The 20,548-nt window shown below is 40.2% G+C and overlaps 1 protein-coding gene across 1 annotated transcript in view; it reads right to left on the reverse strand.

Moving 5' to 3' along the window:
• Nucleotides 1-20,548, reverse strand: part of PARD6G (par-6 family cell polarity regulator gamma) — a 78,388-nt gene that overhangs the window by 39,881 nt on the left and 17,959 nt on the right. The gene's annotated exons all lie outside the window — the stretch shown is intronic.

Consider the following 20,548-nt stretch of genomic DNA (forward strand, 5'->3'; position numbering starts at 1 on the left):
TGTCTGACTCGTTGTGACCCCATGGACTGTAGCCCGCCATGCTTCTCTGTCCAAGGGATTCTCCAGGCAAGAATACTGGACTGGGTTGCCATGCCCTCCTCCAGGGGACCTTCGTAACCCAGGGATAGAACTCAGGTCTCCCACATTGCAGGCGGATTCTTTACTGTTTGAGCCACCAGGGAAGCCCTAATTTCCAGCAAGCTGTAAATATTTTATTTAAAAATAAATATTTTATCATATGATCTTTTAAATATAGTCAATGAAATCTAAATGCCATAGTCATTTGCTACTACCATCATGCATTTTAAAATAGAATGAACGAGCTTTTTTATAACAATCAAAAAATCCAACAAGGTTGTTTCTCTTTGATCTCTGGTTTCCATTGCACTGCCCCAGAAGAATTTAATCCTGATATATATATATATTTTTTTTCCTCAGTTCATATAATTCATTGCAGTTAGCACACAGTTTAAAAATTCACCAACACACCAATAGTACAAAACTAAACAGCATTATAAGTTATTCCCCCCTCAGGAAAATAAAATATACTATGATTGTCAAAGCTAGATGTCAGTCTAAGTTTTAGAACAAAGGAAGAATGTGAGACTAATAAAAGGAAAAAGCAATCACTTACAATGACCACAAAAAGAAAATCCAAAAGAAAGTCCCTTTTCTCACAGACATTGGTTGTTTTCTCTAAATTAATAAAAATTATCTTAACATAAACTGTACTTTAAAAAAAACTAGAAACTCTTCAAGTAACTAAAGATAATGCTCCAAGGCCATTTTCACAGCTTTTGTTTTGTTTTGTTTGTTTGTTTGCTTTAAATGCCATTACAGCCAAATTAACACACATTTGACCAAATATGTCCCAAACAGTCCAGCAACACACAATGGAGTTCTCCATTCAGTATCTTAAGCACAAAAATAGGCTATGTTTACAGTAGTTAAGGCGATCAAATTTTAAACAAAAGCAATTAAAAAAAAAAGGGAAAAACAGCAAACGTTTTCCATGCTACTCCCATAGACCTTATTTGTAAGCGCTAATCCTGATCTTTTATCCTAATAATTTATGCTTGGTTACCCTATCACTCTCCTCTACAACAAAATTAGATAAATTGAAGTTAAACATTACCCTTGAGGCCGTAAGTCTCTCTTTGTGAAAATATTTCAAAGTTGTTTCTATTGGGAATAGAGTTTTAGTTTTGAAAAATGGAAAGTGTTCTGGAGTAGATGCACAACAATGTGAATGTAATTAACACTATAAACTGTACACTGGGCTTCCCTGGAGGCTCAGCTGGTAAAGAATCCGCCTGCAGTGCGGCAGACCTGGGTTCTATCCTTGGGGGGGGGAAGATACCCTGGAGAAGGGAAAGGCTACCCACTCCAGTATTCTTGCCTGGAGAATTCCATGGACAGAGGGGCTTTGCCGACTACAGTCCATGGGGTTGCAGAGAGTCGACGTGATTGAGTGACTTTCACTTCACTTCACTTCAAACTATATGCTAAAAAGTGGCTGAGATAGTAAATTTTATGCATGTGTATTTTATCACATTTATAAATCAAGTAATGTAAAAAAATCGATTTTTACAGTAAAAAAGTTTCTAGATTGAGTCTTTGCAATTATTAAATCAAATTGGAACATAGTTATAAGATTTGCCAAATGATTATTAGCCTTCCAAAGTAAACATTTAAAAAATCTTTAGTTTAATGAGAAGTATTGATTGCTAAATGTGGCACGGGTAGCACTGATTCTTCTGGGGCTTCTCATTGTCATGGTGTTGGTACTGAGAGACCTTTCATGTAACAGGAGGAGACAGCAGTGAGAACTCTGAAGGCATAAAGATGCTCAGCCTGTGAGTCTCACCAAGTCTTGTGCCAGAAATATCCACAGAGCAGCCTATGACTAGAATTATTTCAAACAGTCCATTAGACGACAATTCAATTAGGACCACATTCAAGTTTGCTGAAAACAGATTTGGAAAATATGTGACTTGGAAGATTTATTGTCCAGTCATTAAAGCCATTCACTTTTTCAATTTCTGGTAATTATACCAAGAATTATATGGCAATGAATTGTGCCAGTTAATTCCTTCATTTAGAGGAAAGCTGTCTGATCTGATCTAACGTGAAAGTAAAAATAGAAAATTAAAAAATAAAATGGTTTTGTCATATTGAAGCTGGACCCTTCCCTAACACCATTATAAAAAATTAACTCAAAATGGATCCATGGTCTCAATATAACACATACAACTATAAAATTCTTGGGCAAAAACATAGGGTGAAAGTTTCAGGACACCGGGTTTGGTGATGATTTCTTGATATGACACAAAATGCACAGGTAACAAAATAAAAAAAAGACACTAGAATTCTTAAAAACTTAATTTTATTCATCAGAGGACAATATCCACAGAGTAAAAAGGCTTTGAAAAGGGGTGAGCACAGTCCTACCTTTATTTCAGCAGAATCCTAAGAAGGTCAAGTCCCTTACATAAAATGCTGCAATATTTGAATGTAACCTACACACACTCCACATGCCCATACTTTAAATCAACTCCGGGTCAGTTCAGTTCAGTCATTTAGTTGTGTCCAACTCTTTGCGACCCCATGGACTGCAGCACGCCCGGCCTCCCTGACCATCACCAACTCCCGAGTTTACTCAAACTCATGTCCATTGAGTCAGTGATTCCATCCAACCATGTCATCCTCTGTTGTCCCCTTCTCCTCCTGCCTTCAATCTTTCCCAGCATCAGGGTCTTTTCAAATGAGTCAGCTCTTCACATCAGGTGGCTAAAGTCTTGAAGTTTCAGCTTTAACATCAGTCCTTCCAATGAATATTCAGGACTGATTTCCTTTAGGATGGACTGGTTGGATCTCCTTGCAGTCCAAGGGACTCTCAAAAGTCTTCTCCAACACCACAGTTCAAAAGCATCAATTCTTTGGCACTCAGCTTTCTTTATAGTCCAACTCTCACATCCATACATGACTAATGGAAAAACCATAGCCTTGACTAGATGGACCTTTGTTGGCAAAGTAATGTCTCTGCTTTTCAATATGCTGTCTAGGTTGATCATAACTTTCCTTCCAAGGAGTAAGTGTCTTTTAATTTCATGGCTGCAGTCACCATCTGCAGTGATTTTGGAGCCCAAGAAAATAAAGTCTGTCACTGTTTCCACCGTTTCCCCATCTATTTCCCATGAAGTGATGGGACCAGATGCCATGATCTTTGTTTTCTGAATGTTGAGCTTTAGGCCAACTTTTTCACTCTCCTCTTTCACTTTCATCAAGAGGCTCTTTAGTTCTTTGCTTTATGGCTTAGGGGTGGTGTCATCTGCATATCTGAGGTTATTGATATTTCTCCGGGCATTCTTGATTCCAGCTTGTGTTTCCTCCAGCCCAGCGTTTCTCATGATGTACCCTGCCTATAAGTTAAATAAGCAGGGTGACAATATACAGCCTTGATGTACTCCTTTCCCAATTTGGAACCAGTCTGTTGTTCCATGTCCAGTTCTAATTGTTGCTTCCTGACACGACTGAGCGACTGAACTGAACTGACCTGACCTGCATACAGATTTCTCAGGAGGCAGGTTAGGTGGTCTGGTATTCCCATCTCTTTCAGAATTTTCCACAGTTTGTTGTGATCCACAAGTCAAAGGCTTTGGCATAGTCAATAAAGCAGAAATAGATGTTTTTGTGGAACTCTCTTGCTTTTTTGATGATCCAACGGATGTTGGCAATTTGATCTCTGGTTCCTCTGCCTTTTCTAAAACCAGTTTAAACACCTGGAAGTTCACAGTTCACATACTGTTGAAAGCCTGGTTTGGAAAATTTTGAGCATTACTTTACTAGCGTGTGAGATGAGTGCAATTGTGCAGTAGTTTGAGCATTCTTTGGCATTGCCTTTCTTTGGGACTGGAATCAAAACACCTTTCCCAGGGCTGTGGCCACTGCTGAGTTTTCCAAATTTGCAGGCATATTGAGTGCAGCACTTTCACAGCATCATCTTTTAGGATTTGAAATAGCTCAGCTGGAATTCCATCACCTCCACTAGCTTTGTGTATTTTGTTCTGTGTATTTAACACAATTTTTCAAAAAGACCTAGGGTTCCTTATCAAACGGGGTAATTCTAGATAAGAGTCAAGAAATTTGTATGAGCCTAAAATCTCATCCTTCTAAGAGGCAAGGAATTATCAAAGACTATTAGGGTCATATCAAAAGGACTCAGGAACTAGTTTGAATAATCTCCCAACAGTGGATCATTTGTGTGTTTATCATTGATAAGGATGATAATTTCTGGAAGTTTCCTAGGAACCAATCTACTTTTTTTTTTAAATTATGGCTGTGCTGGGTCTTCGTTACTGTGCAGGCTTTCTCTAGTTGCTGTGAGTGGGGGGTTACTCTGTGTTGTGGTGTGTGGGCTTCTCACTGCAGTGGCTTCTCTTGTCGAGAGTATGTGTTCAGTAGTCGTGGTCTACAGGCTCAACTGCTCTGTGGCATGTGGAGTCTTCCTGGACCAGGGATTAAACCCATGTGCCCTGCACTGGCAGATGGATTCTTATCCACTGTACCACCAGGGAAGTCCCAACCTACTATTTTGAAAATAAGTAAATAAAAAGAAAGAATCAAGCATTAATATTTGCTGAATTTTACAGCTGACCATACCTGTTATTCCTACAATGCTGTTGTTGCTGCTGCTAAATTGCTTCAGTCATGTCCGACTCTGTGCGACCCCATAGACGACCTCCTACCAGGCTCCTCTGTCCCTGGGATTCTCCAGGCAAGAGCACTGGAGTGGGTTGCCATTTCCTTCTCCAATGCATGAAAGTGAAAAGTGAAAGTGAAGTTGCTCAGTCATGTCCTACTCTTAGCGACCTCATGGACTGCAGCCTACCAGGCTCCTCTGTCCATGGGATTTTCCAGGCAAGAGTACTGGAGTGGGGTGCCATTGCCTTCTCTGTATTCCTACAATAGAATAGTAAAAATGGCAGGGGAGGGTGGAGTTAACGTCTTTAAAATTTTTAGTTATCTCAAATGAAATAAGGAACTCAGTAAGCAAAAATGAATCAGTCTTTAAATGAAACTCACTTTTATTTCCTTTAAAATATTAAGTAATAAAATGACCATTATAATTTCAAAACAAAGATTTATCTATCTATATCTATCTTATCTATTTTGACACTCTTTTCCTTCAGGAAGAAGGGATAGTTCTGACAAGTGCTTGTTGAATGAATAATACCTAGAACTCAGTTGCTACAAACATAATATGCTATTGAGTAAACTATGTTTCCGATAAAGTTCTTTTTCACTGAGAAGCCTTTCCTTGGCCAAGAAGCAAAAAGGCAAAAAGAGTGGTAGAAACCCAATAAAGCTAAGAACTTGGGAAACACAAGTTATTTGTTGTCCTAAAAGTTAACCTTGAAGTACTTCTAAAACAGTGGAGTAATGATCAGCAAAAATCTGCTCCTCCATAAAAGCAATGAGAGCACTGGCAAAGAGAGTAAAAAATCCAACTTTTTGAGAATTCTGGAAATTAATCAAAGGTTTGCAAGCAACAATGCAAGGTGGGTTTATTCCAGAAAAGCAGCTGAATCTCAGAGTGGCAAGCTTTATGGTGTTTTAACTTCCTGTCCCCTGTTCCTCAGCTTTGGAAACCAGCAGCCTAATAGTTTCACAGGGGGCAGACTGGTTTGGAGCTCGCCTCAGAGCCCCGTATGCACAGAGCTGTCATCATTAAACCTGTTTCACAGGTCCCTAGAAAAGCCCTGTTCACAGGGTTTGTCTTTGTTTGACTTGAGTCAGAACTCACTTGTTGGGAAAAGCCCTTTCCTCAGGACATTTGTTAAGAACAATCAGCAGCAATTGTTTAATGAATAAAGATTATATGGTACAAGTTTCATTTTTAAATGGAATTTTTACAATGTGATGGAAATTATCTTTTTTTTTAAAATCATTATTTATTTGGCTATGTTGGGTCTTAGTTGTAGCACGCCCAGTCTTTGTTGCCACATGTGGGATCTTGTTCCTGACCAGGGATCGAACCCAGGCCCCCTGCATTGAGAGCTCTGAGTCTTATCTACTGGACCACCAGGGAAATCCCCAGAAATTATCTTTTGTAACTACATTTATTAGGGGCTTCCCTGGTGACTCAGATGGTAAAGTGTCTGCCTACAATGCAGGAGACCTGGGTTCAATCCCTGGGTCGGGAAGATCTCCTGGAGAAGGAAAGGGCAACCCACTCCAGTATTCTTGCCTGGAAAATCCCATGGGTAGAGGAGCCTGGTAGGCTACAGTCCCTGGGGTAATAAACTACATTTATTACAAGAAAACTTAGATGTAAACTTCAAAATATATTGGCTTCCCTGATAGCTCAGTTGGTAAAGAATCCGCCTGGAATGCAGGAAACCCCAGTTCAATTCCTGGGTCAGGAAGATTCCCTGGAGAAGCAATAGGCTACTCACTCCAGTATTCTTGGGCTTCCCTTGTGGCTCAGCTGGTAAAAAATATGCCTGCAATGCAGGAGACCTGGGTTCAATCCCTGGGTTGGGAAGACCCCCTAGAGAAGGAAAAGGCTACCTACTCCAGTATTCTGGTCTGGAGAATTCCATGGACTACAGTCCATGGGGTCACAAAGAATTGGACATGACTGAGCAAATTTCACTTCACTTCACTATACAGGTAATTCTCAAAATTCTTTTCACGGGGTTGTAATGTATGAAGATTACTGCATAGGGCATAGGAATTGCCACAAAAATACCCGAGTCAAGGTACCAGCTAGGACGAAGACAATAAAAAGGAATGCTGGTGATACTCACCTCTTAGGATGACTACTATCAAAAAACAGAAAACAAGTGTTGGGGAGGATATGGGGAAATGGGAACCCTAGAGCACTGTTGTTAGGGATGTAAACTGATACATCCACTATAGAAAACAGTAGGGAGGTTCCTCAAAAAATTCCCCAACCAGGGATCGAACCCATGCCTCCTACAGTGGAAGCATATAGCCCTAATGACTAGACTGCAGGGAACTCCTGGAAGTTATTGTTTAATGGGTATGCATGCATGCCTGCTAAGTTGCTTCAGTCCTGACTCTTTGTGACTCTATGGACTGTAGCCTGCCAGGGATTCTCCAGGCAAGAATACTGGAGTGGGTTGCCATGCCCTTTTCTAGGGGATCTTCTTGACCCAGGGATCTAACCCGTGTCTCCTGAGGCTCCTGCACTGGCAGGCACATTCTTTACCACTAGTGCCACCTGGGAAGCCCATAACGAGTATAGAGTTTGAGTTTAACAAGATGAAAAGTTGTGAGTATAACAGTGTGATGACTGTACAACAATGTGAATGCACTAATACCATTAAACTGTACCCCTGAAATGGCTAAGATGGTAAATTTTACTACAATAGAAAAATAGAGGAACATTTTTGAAATGCTGGGGAATGAGTTGTCCAAAGAAGGCTTTGATAAGCTCTGATATATTCCTGGAAATATATAAGTGCACATACAGGTGCAGGACTGTGGGCATGGTCAGGAAAGACCTGAGAATGTTGTAATCTCTCATAGCTGGCTGACTGTGAGATTCTGTGCAATCAGGAATTGAAGGCTAAAGCCAAGCTGTAAACTGCTGGAGTGCTGAAGATGTACCCTAGTACATAAATATAAACCAAAGGACAGGAGACTTATTGGTTCAAATCATTTAAAGATATCTATGTCCAATCATCAGATGACCATTTAAGCTAAATGAGCAGAGCTTCAGTGGTCACATACGAGGAAAAATACACTTTACAGCATTAACCCAGGAGAGTTATTGAACAAACAGTAGCAGCAACCACAAACCTTTGAGGGAACAGTCTGACTTTCAGAGTTATCATATCATATTATTTAAAATATTTAGTTTTCAACATAATTATGAGATATACAAAGAAATTGTGAAAAAAGCCTAAACAGAGTTAAACACTCAATGCAAACTGTCCTTGAGCTGGCCTAGAAGTTGCACATACTAGACAAAGATTTTTAGATAAACTATTATAAATACTTACAAATAACTGAAGGATACCATATACAAAGAACTAAATGAAACCATAAAATGATGTCTCACCAATAGAGAATAATAGAGATGAAAATCTTTTGTTTGAAAAGAAACAAATAGAAATTCTAGAGTTGAAAATTGTAACTGAAATGAAAAATTCCCTAATCTTAACAGTAGATTAGACATGGCAGAGAAAGAATCAGCAAACTTGAAGATAGGTCAATTGAGAGTATCCAGTCTAAGAAGCAGAAAAGAAAAAGAAATGAAGGAAAATGAACAGTCTTAGAGATGTACTATCTGTGCCATACTATCAGGCATACCAAAGAACACATCTGGAAGTCCTAGAGGAGAGTGAGAGAAATAAAGGCTAAAGGATATTTGAAGAGACACTGGTCATAAACTTCCCAGATCTGATGAAAAAGTTTAATTTACATATCTCAAAGTTCAACAAATTATAAGTAGGATAAACTCAGGCCCACATTTAGATGCATTATAGTCAAACTACCAAAATCCAAAGTCAAAGAGAAAATCTTGAAAGCAGCAAGAGAATAACAATTTGTTGTGTACAAATGATCCTCAATAAATTAACAATTGTCTTCTTATCAGAAACCACAGAGGCTAAAATGCTGCAGAATGACATGTTCCAAGTTGTGGGTGGAAAAAAAAATCAACCAAGAATTATATATCCAGCAAAACTGTCCTTCAAAATGAAGGCAAAATGAGAGATTCCCAAATAAACAAAAGCTAGGCAAATCTGTCACATGGAACATTCTCCAAGATAGATCCTATTTTAGACCCTAAAACAAGCCTTAATAAATTTGAAAGGACTGAAATAATACAAAATATGTATAATTCCAACCACAATGGAATGAAATTAGAAATCAACAATGGAGGAAATTGGGGAAATTCACAAATATGAGGAAATTAAACAACACACTCAATAAATAACCAATGGGTTAAAGAATAAATCACAATAGATTAGCAAACACAGAGAGATTAAAGAAAATGAAAACACACCATACAAAAATTTATGTGTCTTGGCTAACACAGTGCTTAGAGGAGATTCACAGCTATAAACAGCCATAGTGAAAGAAAAAAAAAAATCTCAAAACAATAACCTAAACTACCACCATTCAGTTCAGTTGCTCAATCTGTCCAGCTCTTTGCAACCCCATGGACTGCAGCATGACAGGCTTCTCTGTACAGCACCAACTCCCAGAGCTTGCTGAAATTCATGTCTATCAAGTTGGTGAAGCCATCCAACCATCTCATCCTCTGTCTTCCCCTTTTTCTTCTGCATTCAATTTCCCAGCATCAGGGTCTTTTCAAATGAGTCAGTTCTTTGCATCAGGTGGCTGAAGCATTGAAGTTTCAGCTTCAGCATCAGTCCTTCCAATGAATATTCAGGACTGATTTCTTTGAGGATTGATGGGCTTGATCTCCCTATAGTCCAAGGGACTCTCAAGAGTCTTCTCCTACACCATAGTTCAAAAACATCAATTCATCAGTGCTCAGCTTTCTTTATAGTCCAACTCTCACATCCATACATGACTATTAGAAAAACCATAGTTTTGAAAACTACCACCATTAGAAACTTTTTAAAGAAGCACAAAAGTAATCCAATTGCAAGTAGAAAGTAAGAAATTATAAAGATTAGAACAGAATGTGATAGAGAATAGAAAAAATATAGAAAATAACAAAAGCAAAAATAGGTTTTTGAAAAGATCAAAGATCAACAAAATTGATAAATTTTAGGTAGGAGGGTCAAGAAGAAAAGATTTGGAGTACTAAAATCAGTAATGAAAGAGGAAACATTACTATTGAGCTTAAGGAATTAAGAAGGTTGATGTATGGCAAAACCAATACAATATTGTAAAGTAATTAGCCTCCAGTTAAAATAAATAAATTTATATCTAAAAAAAAAGAAGGATCATAAGCATCCTAGTAGTAACAATCATACCTAACACCCAAGAAACTCCTTGAAGAATTGACTGACTCTAGAAATGGTATACAGAATACACAAGATGAGCCTGGGAAATTTTATAATACCAGACAGTAAGAAAGTGCTAAAAGCAAAATACCTAAGCATGGGGATATGTCAAACAGAAATACGAACCAACTGAAAAAGCTCCCAATTGCTGAAGCTGGTATAATATGAGCAACATAATCAGTAGTGGTACAGGATTAAACTCAGTGTACACAATAAATGTCCACATGTCCATAATGACATAATAAATGGGTGAACAGTAATTGTGAGAGAATAGACAGATCTATCATGCAGAATAACTCCAAATAATTGATGTAGATACACACCTTCAAGGAGATAGAACATACCCCAGAGCTCATCCCGAATACTGTATGGAAAGTGAGAGAAAGAATAAGTGGAGAAATGGGGCAAACATTCCCAGCCATGTCATCAAGGTCAACAGCAATAGTAACGGGCCGTGTTGACAGTGTGCAGTCTTGATAAGATGTGATGAAAATGGCGCTTTACCTCTGTGGTCTTCCTCCCCAAACCAGTACTCTCTGTACAGTAATGAGAAGCCCAACAGGCACATCTCACTGAAGGACAATCCACAAAAGATAGTGGATTTTTAAGAAGTGACCAACACTCCTTAAAACTGCTCAGGTCCCTGCTTGAGCTGCTATAACAAAATACCATGGACTGGCTAGTTTAAACAATTTTTTTTTTTTCTCACAGTTCTTGAGGTTGGAAAGTCCAAGGTCAAGGTGTTGGCAGATTCAGTATCTGGTGAGAGTTCTCTTCCTGATTTGCTGATGGCTGCCTTCATACTGTGTGTCCTCACATGATGGAGCACTGTTGTATCTTTTCCTCTGGATATTAATTGCATCATGAGGTCCCCACCCTCATGACCCTAATGTAACCCTAATTAACTCCCAAATGCCATCAAACTGGGGATTAGGGGTTCAGCATATAGATTAAATTCAACATTCAACTTATAGAGGTAATAAAAAACAGAGCATAATTCTCATGGTCAAGAGGAACCTAAGGAGATATCACAACAAATATAATGTATCCTGTACAGGATTTTGAAACACAAAGCTAAAAAGAATATTAGATGATGACTAAGGAAAAATAAATATGCATTCCATTGAAATGTATCAATATTTACAGACCTATTATAACACATGTACCATTAGATTTTATTAACATTAGATAGTAATAACAGAGGAAATTCGATGTGGTATACATATGGAAATTCGCTGTACTATTTTCTCAACTTTTCTATCAATTTAGAGTTGTTCTAAACTTAAAAGTTTTCTTTTTAAAAGTATGACAAAGGAATGCTACTAATAACTGTACGTCAACAAGTTTGATAACCAAGGTGAAAAGGATAAGTTCCTAGAAATACACAGATTACCAAAACTGACTCAACAAGAAATAGACAACCTGATTAAACTTATTACAAGATATTTAATTAGTAATTTTGAAACTGCCCACAAAGAAAAGCCCATGTCCATATGGCTTCACTAGTGAATTCTAGTAAACATTTACATAAGTAACACCAATCTTCACAAATCTTCTAAAATGTAAAAGAGGAGGAAGGAACATTTTCCAGCTTATTCTTTGAAGCATTACCCTGTGAAAGCCAGAAGAAGACATTATAGGAAAACTACAAGCAAATATCCATTGTAAATAGAGACTCAGAGATTCTCAACAAAATACTAGTAGGCCATATCCAGTAAAGAACTATACAAAAAGAACAATACATTATGACCAGTGAGATTTATCACAGGGATGCAAGATCAGTTTAACACCTGAACATCATGTAGTATATAATAGTAATAAAGAACAAAGCCACATGATCATCTCAGTAGATGCAGAAACAGCATTTGACAAAGAGATGGTTGGATGGCATCACTGGCTCGAAGGACGTGAGTCTGAGTGAACTCCGGGAGTTGGTGATGGACAGGGAGGCCTGGAGTGCTGCGGTTCATGGGGTTGCAAAGAGTCGGACACGACTGAGCGACTGAACTGAACGCAACTGAACACATTTTAATGATCTAAAATACTCAATGAATTAGGAATATAAGGGGACTTCTCCACCCTGATAGAGGGCTTCTAAGAAAATCCATAGGTAACCTCTGGAAATTAAAGGAAATGGCAACCCACTCCAGTGTTCTTGCCTGGAGAATCCCAGGGACTGGGGAGCCTGGTGGGCTGCCGTCTATGGGGTCGCACAGAGTCGGACACGACTGAAGTGACTTAGCAGCAGCAGCAGCAACTAAAATTAGAGTCAGAGGGAGCTCTCATGCATTACCGCGCACCGTCATTTGCACACACTGATCTTCATGTGCACACCCCACAGGAAGAAGCATACCTTGCACTCCCAAACAGGAAGTGACTACATTACTAACCCAAAGGAAGAATTTCTCCTTGCTCAGCAACAGTCCTGCCAGTGAGAAACATCACAGCTCAACCAATGAGAAGCCATCACCAGTCTGAACCACTACCTTCCTCCAATGAACTTTCACTTAGAACAGACCCTGCAACTTCCCCATTTTCCCCATAAAAGCAGATTCCCTTCCTTTGTTCTCTGAACATGCCTGTGGTTTGCCATAGATTGCATGCTCATATTGCAATTTTTTGCTGTTTCCAAATAAACCCTGAAAGTGTGTTAGTTGCTCAGTCATGTCTGACCTTTTGCAACCCATGGACTGTAGCCCACCAGGCTCCTTTGTCCATGAAATTCTCCAGGCAAGAATACTGGAGTGTGTAGTCATTCCCTTCTCCAGGGCATCTTCTGCACCCAGGGATCAAACCTGGGTCTTCTGCACTACAGGCAGATTGTTTACCATCTGAGCCACGAGGAAGGTCCCAACACCTCATGCTTAATGGTTAATGACAGAGATTTTCAACCTGAGATGTGAAACAAGGAAAGAATTTCCACTTTCACAACTACTGTTTAACATTGTGCTACAGGTTCTAGCCAGGGCACCTAGGGAAGAAAATAAAAGACATCTGGATTGAAAAGGAATAATTAAAAATATGTCTATCCCCAAATGATAAAAATGGTAGAAAGCTCTAAGGAATCTGCAATAATTACTTATTAGACCAAATAGATGAGTTCAGTATGATTGCTGGGTACAGTATCAACACATGAATATAAATTTTATTACTGTACACTAGCAATGAGCAACTGAAAATGAAATTAAGAAAATTTCATTTATAATAGCATCAGAAAAGATTAAAATATTTAGGAATAAACATAACAAAAGAAGTGAAAGACTCATACACTGAAAACTACAGTTTACAGAGTACTGTTGAAAAATTAAAGAAGACCTGAATAGTGTGAGCACATATAGAGACATGTAGAAAGGACAAAATAAACAGTCTTTAATTCATAAAGTAAGACTTTTTGGGAATAGTAGCCATCTTGTTCTTTATTTCTTATATATTACCTATAATTCTCTGATGAGTTCGCATTTTGCCAAGTATTTTTCTCAAAGTTATTGGCAGACATCTTCAGGAAGCAGATGGTTACTTATGGCATGAAAGGAACGAGGGAAGGAAGGAAGGAAAGAAGGGAAAAAAGATTCAATGTTTATGAACTGGAAGACTGTTAATACTGTTAAGATGGCAATAATCCCCAAATTAAATACAGATTCATTTCAAGCCCTATCAAAATCATAGCTGCCTTTTTAAAATAATTGGCAAGCTGTCCCTAAAATATATATGGAAATGCAAGGGACCCAGAAAATCCACAAGATTCTTGAAAAAGAAGAACAGCAGGGATTCATGCTTCTGAATTTCAAAACTTACAGTGTACTGCTGGCATAAAAGTAGACATATAATCAATAGAATAAAATTGGGAGTCCAGGAAAATAACCCTTACATTTGTGATCAATTGATTTTGAGAAGAATTCTAAGACAACTGAATGGCGGCATAGAATAAACTTTTCAACAAATGGTGCTGTGGGAATTTGATACTCACAGGCAAAGCAATGAAGTTGGACTCCTACTTCAGAAATAGATTGAAGGGCCTAGATCTGATAGATAGAGATCTAAATGAATTATGGACGGAGGTTCGTGACATTGTACAGGAGACAGGGATCAAGACCATCCCCATGAAAAAGAAATGCAAAAAAGCAAAATGGCTGTCTAGGGAGACCTTACAAATAGCTGTGAAAAGAAGAGAAGCAAAAAGCAAAGGAGAAAAGGAAAGATATAAGCATCTGAATTATAAGCAGAGTATAATTCTATGCAGAGTATAAAAAAGATATAAGCAGAGTTTCAAAGAATAGCAAGGAGAGATAAGAAAGCCTTCCTCAGCAATCAGTGCAAAGAAATAGAGGAAAACAACAAAATGGGAAAGACTAGAGATATCTTCAAGAAAATTAGAGATACCAAGGGAACATTTCATGCAAAGATGGGCTTGATAAAGGACAGAAATGATATGGACCTAACAGAAGCAGAAGATATTAAGAAGAGGTGGCAAGAATATACAGAAGAACTGTACAAAAAAGAGCTTCATGACCCAGATAATCACAATGGTGTGATCACTCACCTAGAGCCAGACATCCTGGAATATGAAGTCAAGTGGGCCTTAGAAAGCATCACTATGAACAAAGCTAGTGGAGGTGATGGAATTCCAGTTGAGCTATTTCAAATCCTGAAAGATGATGCTGTGAAAGTGCTGCACTCAATATGCCAGCAAATTTGGAAAACTCAGCAGTGGCCACAGGACTGGAAAAGGTCAGTTTTCATTCCAATCCCAAAGAAAGGCAATGCCAAAGAATGCTCAAACTACCGCACAATTGCACTCATCTCACACTAGTAAACTAATGCTCAAAATTCTCCAAGTCAGGCTTCAGCAGTACGTGAACTGTGAACTTTCAGATGTTCAAGCTGGTCTTAGAAAAGTCAGAGGAACCAGAGATCAAATTGCCAACATCCGCTGGATCATGGAAAAAGCAAGAGAGTTCCAGAAAAAGATCTATTTCTGCTTCATTGACTATGCCAAAGCCTTTGACTGTGTGGATCACAATAAACTGTGGAAAATTCTGAAAGAGATGGGAATACCAGACCACCCGATCTGCCTCTTGAGAAACATATATGCAGGTCAGGAAGCAACAGTTAGAACTGGACATGGAACAACAACAGACTGGTTCCAAATAGGAAAAGGAGTACGTCAAGGCTGTATATTGTCACCCTGCTTATTTAACTTCTATGCAAAGTACATCATGAGAAACGCTGGGCTGGAAGAAGCACAAGCTGGAATTAAGATTGCCGGGAGAAATACCAATAACCTCAGATATGCAGAAGACACCACCCTTATCACAGAAAGTGAAGAGGAACTAAAAAGCCTCTTGATGAAAGTGAAAGAGGAGAGTGAAAAAGTTGGCTTAAAGCTCAACATTCAGAAAACGAAGATCATGGCATCTGGTCCCATCACTTCATGGGAAATAGATTGGGAAACAGTGGAAACAGTGTCAGAGTTTATTTTTTGGGCTCCAAAATCACTGCAGATGGTGATTGCAGCCATGAAATTAAAAGATGCTTACTTATTGGAGGGAAAATTATGTCCAACCTAGATAGCATATTCAAAAGCAGAGACATTACTTTGCCAACAAAGATCCATCTAGTCAAGGCTATGGTTTTTCCAGTGGTCATGTATGGATGTGAGAGTTGGACTATAAAGAAAGCTGAGTGCCGAAGAATTGATGCTTTTGAACTGTGGTGCTGGAGAAGACTCTTGAGAGTCCCTTGGACTGCAAGGAGATCCAACCAGTCCATTCTGAAGGAGATCAGCCCTGGGTGTTCTTTGGAAGGAATGATGCTGAAGCTGAAACTCCAGTACTTTGGCCACCTCATGTGAAGAGTTGACTCATTGGAAAAGACTCTGATGCTGGGAAGGATTGGGGGCAGGAGGAGAGGAGGACGACAGAAGATAAGATGGCTGGATGGCACCACTAACTCGATGGACGTGAGTTTGAGTGAACTCCGGGAGTTGGTGATGGACAGAGAGGCCTGGCGTGCTGCAATTCATGGGGTCGCAGAGTCGGACATGACTGAGTGACTGAACTGAACTGAACTGAACTGGACTGCAAGGAGATCCAACCAGTCTATCCTAAAGGAGATCAGTCCTGGGTGTTCTTTGGAAGGAATGGTGCTGAAGCTGAAACTCCAGTACTTTGGCCACCTCATGCGAAGAGTTGACTCATTGGAAAAGACTCTGATGCTGGGAGGGATTGGGGGCAGGAGGAGAAGGGGACGACAGAGGATGAGATGGCTGGATTGCACCTGACTCGATGGACATGAGTTTGAGTGAACTCCGGGAGTTGGTGATGGACAGGGAGGCCTGATGTGCTGCAATTTAGTTCATTTCAGTTCACTTCAGTCGCTCAGTCATGTCCGACTCTTTGCGACCCCATGAATTGCAGCATGCCAGGCCTCCCTGTCCATCACCAACTCCCGGAGTTCACCCAGACTCACGTCCATCGAGTCAGTGATGCCATCCAGCCATCTCATCCTCTGTCGTCCCCTTCTCCTCCTGCCCCTGATCCCTCCCAGCATCAGAGTCTTTTCCAATGAGTCAACTCTTCACATGAGGTGGCCAAAGTACTGGAGTTTCAGCTTTAGCATCATTCCTTCCAAAGAAATCCCAGGGCTGATCTCCTTCAGAATGGACTGGTTGGATCTCCTTGCAGTCCAAGGGACTCTCAAGAGTCTTCTCCAGCACCACAGTTCAAAAGCATCAATTCTTCGGCGCTCAGCCTTCTTCACAGTCCAACTCTCACATCCATATATGACCACAGGAAAAACCATAGCCTTGATTAGACGGACCTTTGTTGGCAAAGTAATGTCTCTGCTTTTGAATATGCTATCTAGGTTGGACATAACTTTCCTTCTAAGGAGTAAGTGTCTTTTAATTTCATGGCTGCAATCACCATCTGCAGTGATTTTGGAGCCCCCAAAAATAAAGTCTGACACTGTTTCCACTGTTTCCCCATCTATTTCCCATGAAATGATGGGACTGGATGCCATGATCTTCGTTTTCTGAATGTTGAGCTTTAAGCCAACCTTTTCACTCTCCTCTTTCACTTTCATCAAGAGGCTTTTTAGTTCCTCTTCACTTTCTGCCATAAGGGTGGTGTCATCTGCATATCATGGGGTCACAAAGCATGAGACATGACTGAGCGACTGAAATGAACTGAACCTAAAACTGGATCCAAGACATAAATGTGAGAACTAAAATTTTAAACCTCTTAGAAGAATACATAGGATTAAATTCATTACTTTGGTTAGGCAATAATTTCTTCAATATGATACTAAGCATACAAAACAAAAGAAAAAAATTAGATAAATTGGCCTTCATCAAAACGGAAAACTTCTGTGAATCAGGAATATGAAAAGATAATCTACAGAATGGGAGGAAAATTAGCAAATTATATATATAATGGACTTGCACCAAAAATATATAAAGAACCCTTAAAACTCAATGACAACAAAAATGGGCAAAGGACTTGATAGACATTTCTCCAAAGAAGATATACACATGGCAAATAAAAACATGAAAAGATGTTCAACATCATTAGTCATTAGGAAAACACAAATCAAAACTGTAATAAGCCACCATGTCGTCCACTGGCATGATTACAATCAAAGAGATAGGGGACAGGGCCTTCCCAGGCTGTCCAGTGGTCAAGATGATATGCTTCCACTGCAGGGAGCATGGGTTTGATCCCTGGTCAGGGAAGTAAGATCCTATGTGCCATCTGATGTGGAAAAAAAGAGACAGAAATGACAATGTGTTGGTAAGAATGTGGAGGAATCTGGACTCTCTCATATATTTTTGTAGGAATAGAAAATATGTCTGTATTTTGGTGATCAGTTTGGCAGCTCCTAAAAATGTTGAACAAAGAATTGCCATATAGCCCAGGAATTTCACCCCTAGGTATGTACCCAAGATAAAGGAACACATAGGTCCACACAAAAACCTGTACATAACAGCATTATTCAGAATAGCCAAAGAGGGAAAACTACTCAGTTGATGAATGGATAAACCAAAAGTCATACATACTCTTATTCCTGAATATTATTCATCCATGACAAGGAAAGAAGTATGACAAATTTGAACCTTGAAAACATTATCTTAATGAAAAACATGAGACACATCAGATCATATGTTATATGATGCTATTTATATGAGATATACAGAATAGGCAAATTCATAAAGAGTAGAGTAGTGGTTTCTAGGGACTAAAGTAGTAAGTAATTGAGAATGGCTGCTAATGGGTATGGGGTTTCTTTTTAGGCTGAAGAAAATGTTCTAAAATTAAATAATGGTAACGACTGCACAACTCTGAAAATACTGAAGTGAAGTGAAGTGAAGTCACTCAGTCGTGTCCAACTCTTTGTGACCCCGTGGACTGTAGCCCGCCAGGCTCCTCTGTCCATGGGATTCTCCAGGCAAGAATACTGGAGTGGGTTACCATTTCCTCCTCCAGGAGATCTTCCCGACCCAGGGATTGAACCCGGGTCTCCCGCATTGGAGGCAGACGCTTTAACTTCTGAGCCACCAGGGAAGCCAAAAATACTAGACCCTACTGAATTTATACTTCAAAGGTACGAATTTTACTTCATATGAATTGTAGTTTATAGGGCTTTTTGACGTTTCACTTCAAAGAACAATTTTAAAAATTATTTATTTATTTATTGTTGGCTGTGCTGGGTCTTCGTTGTTGTTTGGGCTTTTCTCTAGTTGCAGCGAGCAGGGGCTACTCTCTAGTCGCGGAGCATGGGCTTCTCATTGTGGTGGCTTCTCTGTTGGGGAGTATGGGCTCTTGGTCTCTCGGACTTCAGTAATTGTGGGGCATGGGCTTAGTTGCTCTGCAGCATGTGGGACCTTCCTGGATTAGGGATGGAACCCACATCTCCTGCATTGACAGGCAGATTCTTTACCACTGAGCCACCAGGGAAGCCTAAGAATAATAATTTTTAACAGCCAATTGAAGGCTTTTTGGAAGTTTGTGTTGAGAAATATGGAAACTCCAGAAGGCGGTGGCAGACTGGTTGGTGCACATGGTGGCCCTGCTTTTGCTCCAGGCAGATGGAAAACACTAAGAGACTAAGGGTCCAGGCATCCCCTGTCAGCACACATCAGTTTAGACGATGAAGATGTATTAAGGACTCAGGGAAGCCCCCACTCCCATTACTGCTGGCCCTTGCAGAGGAGAACAGGACGTGAGACTTCATCAAAGCTGGAAGGGCAAGCTTTTCCAGTTTGAATTGGTCCAACAGTGTTGAACTGGTAGGGAAGACAGAGGGCAGGCACTCTGAACAGGGTAGGACTTGCCTTCTTCACATGCCCATCTCCACCCTGACCCCAAACTGCAAAAGGCCCTCAGGCCCTCTTGTCCAATGTAGAAGCTAAAACTTTATATGAATGATGCTTTTGGAGCCACAAGTCTCTGACAATACAAATGTATTTTCATCATCCAAAGTCACGTCACTGTATGGTTCATTCATTACCACTACCATAATTATCTCTTACTTTCCAGGTTAACAATGTAAACTTTTCTTTTTCTTGAGACCTGAGGAGTTCTCTCTACAGTTATCCATATGTTTAAACAAATCCCTTTTGTATGGAAACATTTAGTTCAGCACATGCCAGGCTCATTTGGTATGCACTGCAAGTCTTGCTGGCTGTCTTCATGCCCGCAACTAAACCATAAGTTCCCCCTAGAAGTGCACTTCTGAACTCCTATGCTGAGGGGCTCGGAGAGAGATCTGCCCAGAGCCATTGAGCTGTTGGATTCCAGGATGGAAACAGACTCCATCTCCTGACTCTGGTCCTGTGTTCCGTCTGCAGCACTAAGCTACTGCCACTTCAACCAAAAAGCTCATTCTTTTTACAACTGAAATCATGGTCCCCAGGTTTCATCTTAAAGTCACTTAGCTACTTTCACTTAAAAACTCTAGCATGTTTTTGATGATTGAGATGCACTTCTGGCTTAATACTGGAATACCATTCCCAAAGAAACCTAGTCTGAGTAAAGCACCCTCCTGCTGATCTAACATCAAAGGAGGGAGAGGAAAATCATAAATGGTATTGTCTTCTCACCTCAGGCCTTCATGCTGTTGTCTTTCTGTCTTGGGAGGGCTCCTATACCTGACCCCATGTGGTGCCCCTTGGTGGCCCCAGGGCCACTGCTTCCATCACCTGGGGAGAGGCTGTGAGAGGTGACGGTGCACACGGGGCTGTGTCTCTGACAGCTCTTTGGGGGCAGGAAGCACACCACATTCTTGTAGCTTTCAAGCTGCCCCGTCCTCGATCCCTGATATAGGTAACTGATATCCAGAGATGTTTCTGGTCACTCTCTGCAACCGTATCTGACTCAACCACCCCCAACCCCCAGCTCACCTTCCCTTTCAGGTTGCTGCTGCTGCTGCTAAGTCGCTTCAGTCGTATCCGACTCTGTGCGACCCCATAGACCGCAGCCCACCAGGCTCCCCCGTCCCTGGGATTCTCCAGGCAAGAACTCTGGAGTGGGTTGCCA

This window comes from Bubalus bubalis, chromosome 22 (assembly GCF_019923935.1).
Source record: "Bubalus bubalis isolate 160015118507 breed Murrah chromosome 22, NDDB_SH_1, whole genome shotgun sequence".
NCBI lineage: Eukaryota > Metazoa > Chordata > Mammalia > Artiodactyla > Bovidae > Bubalus > Bubalus bubalis.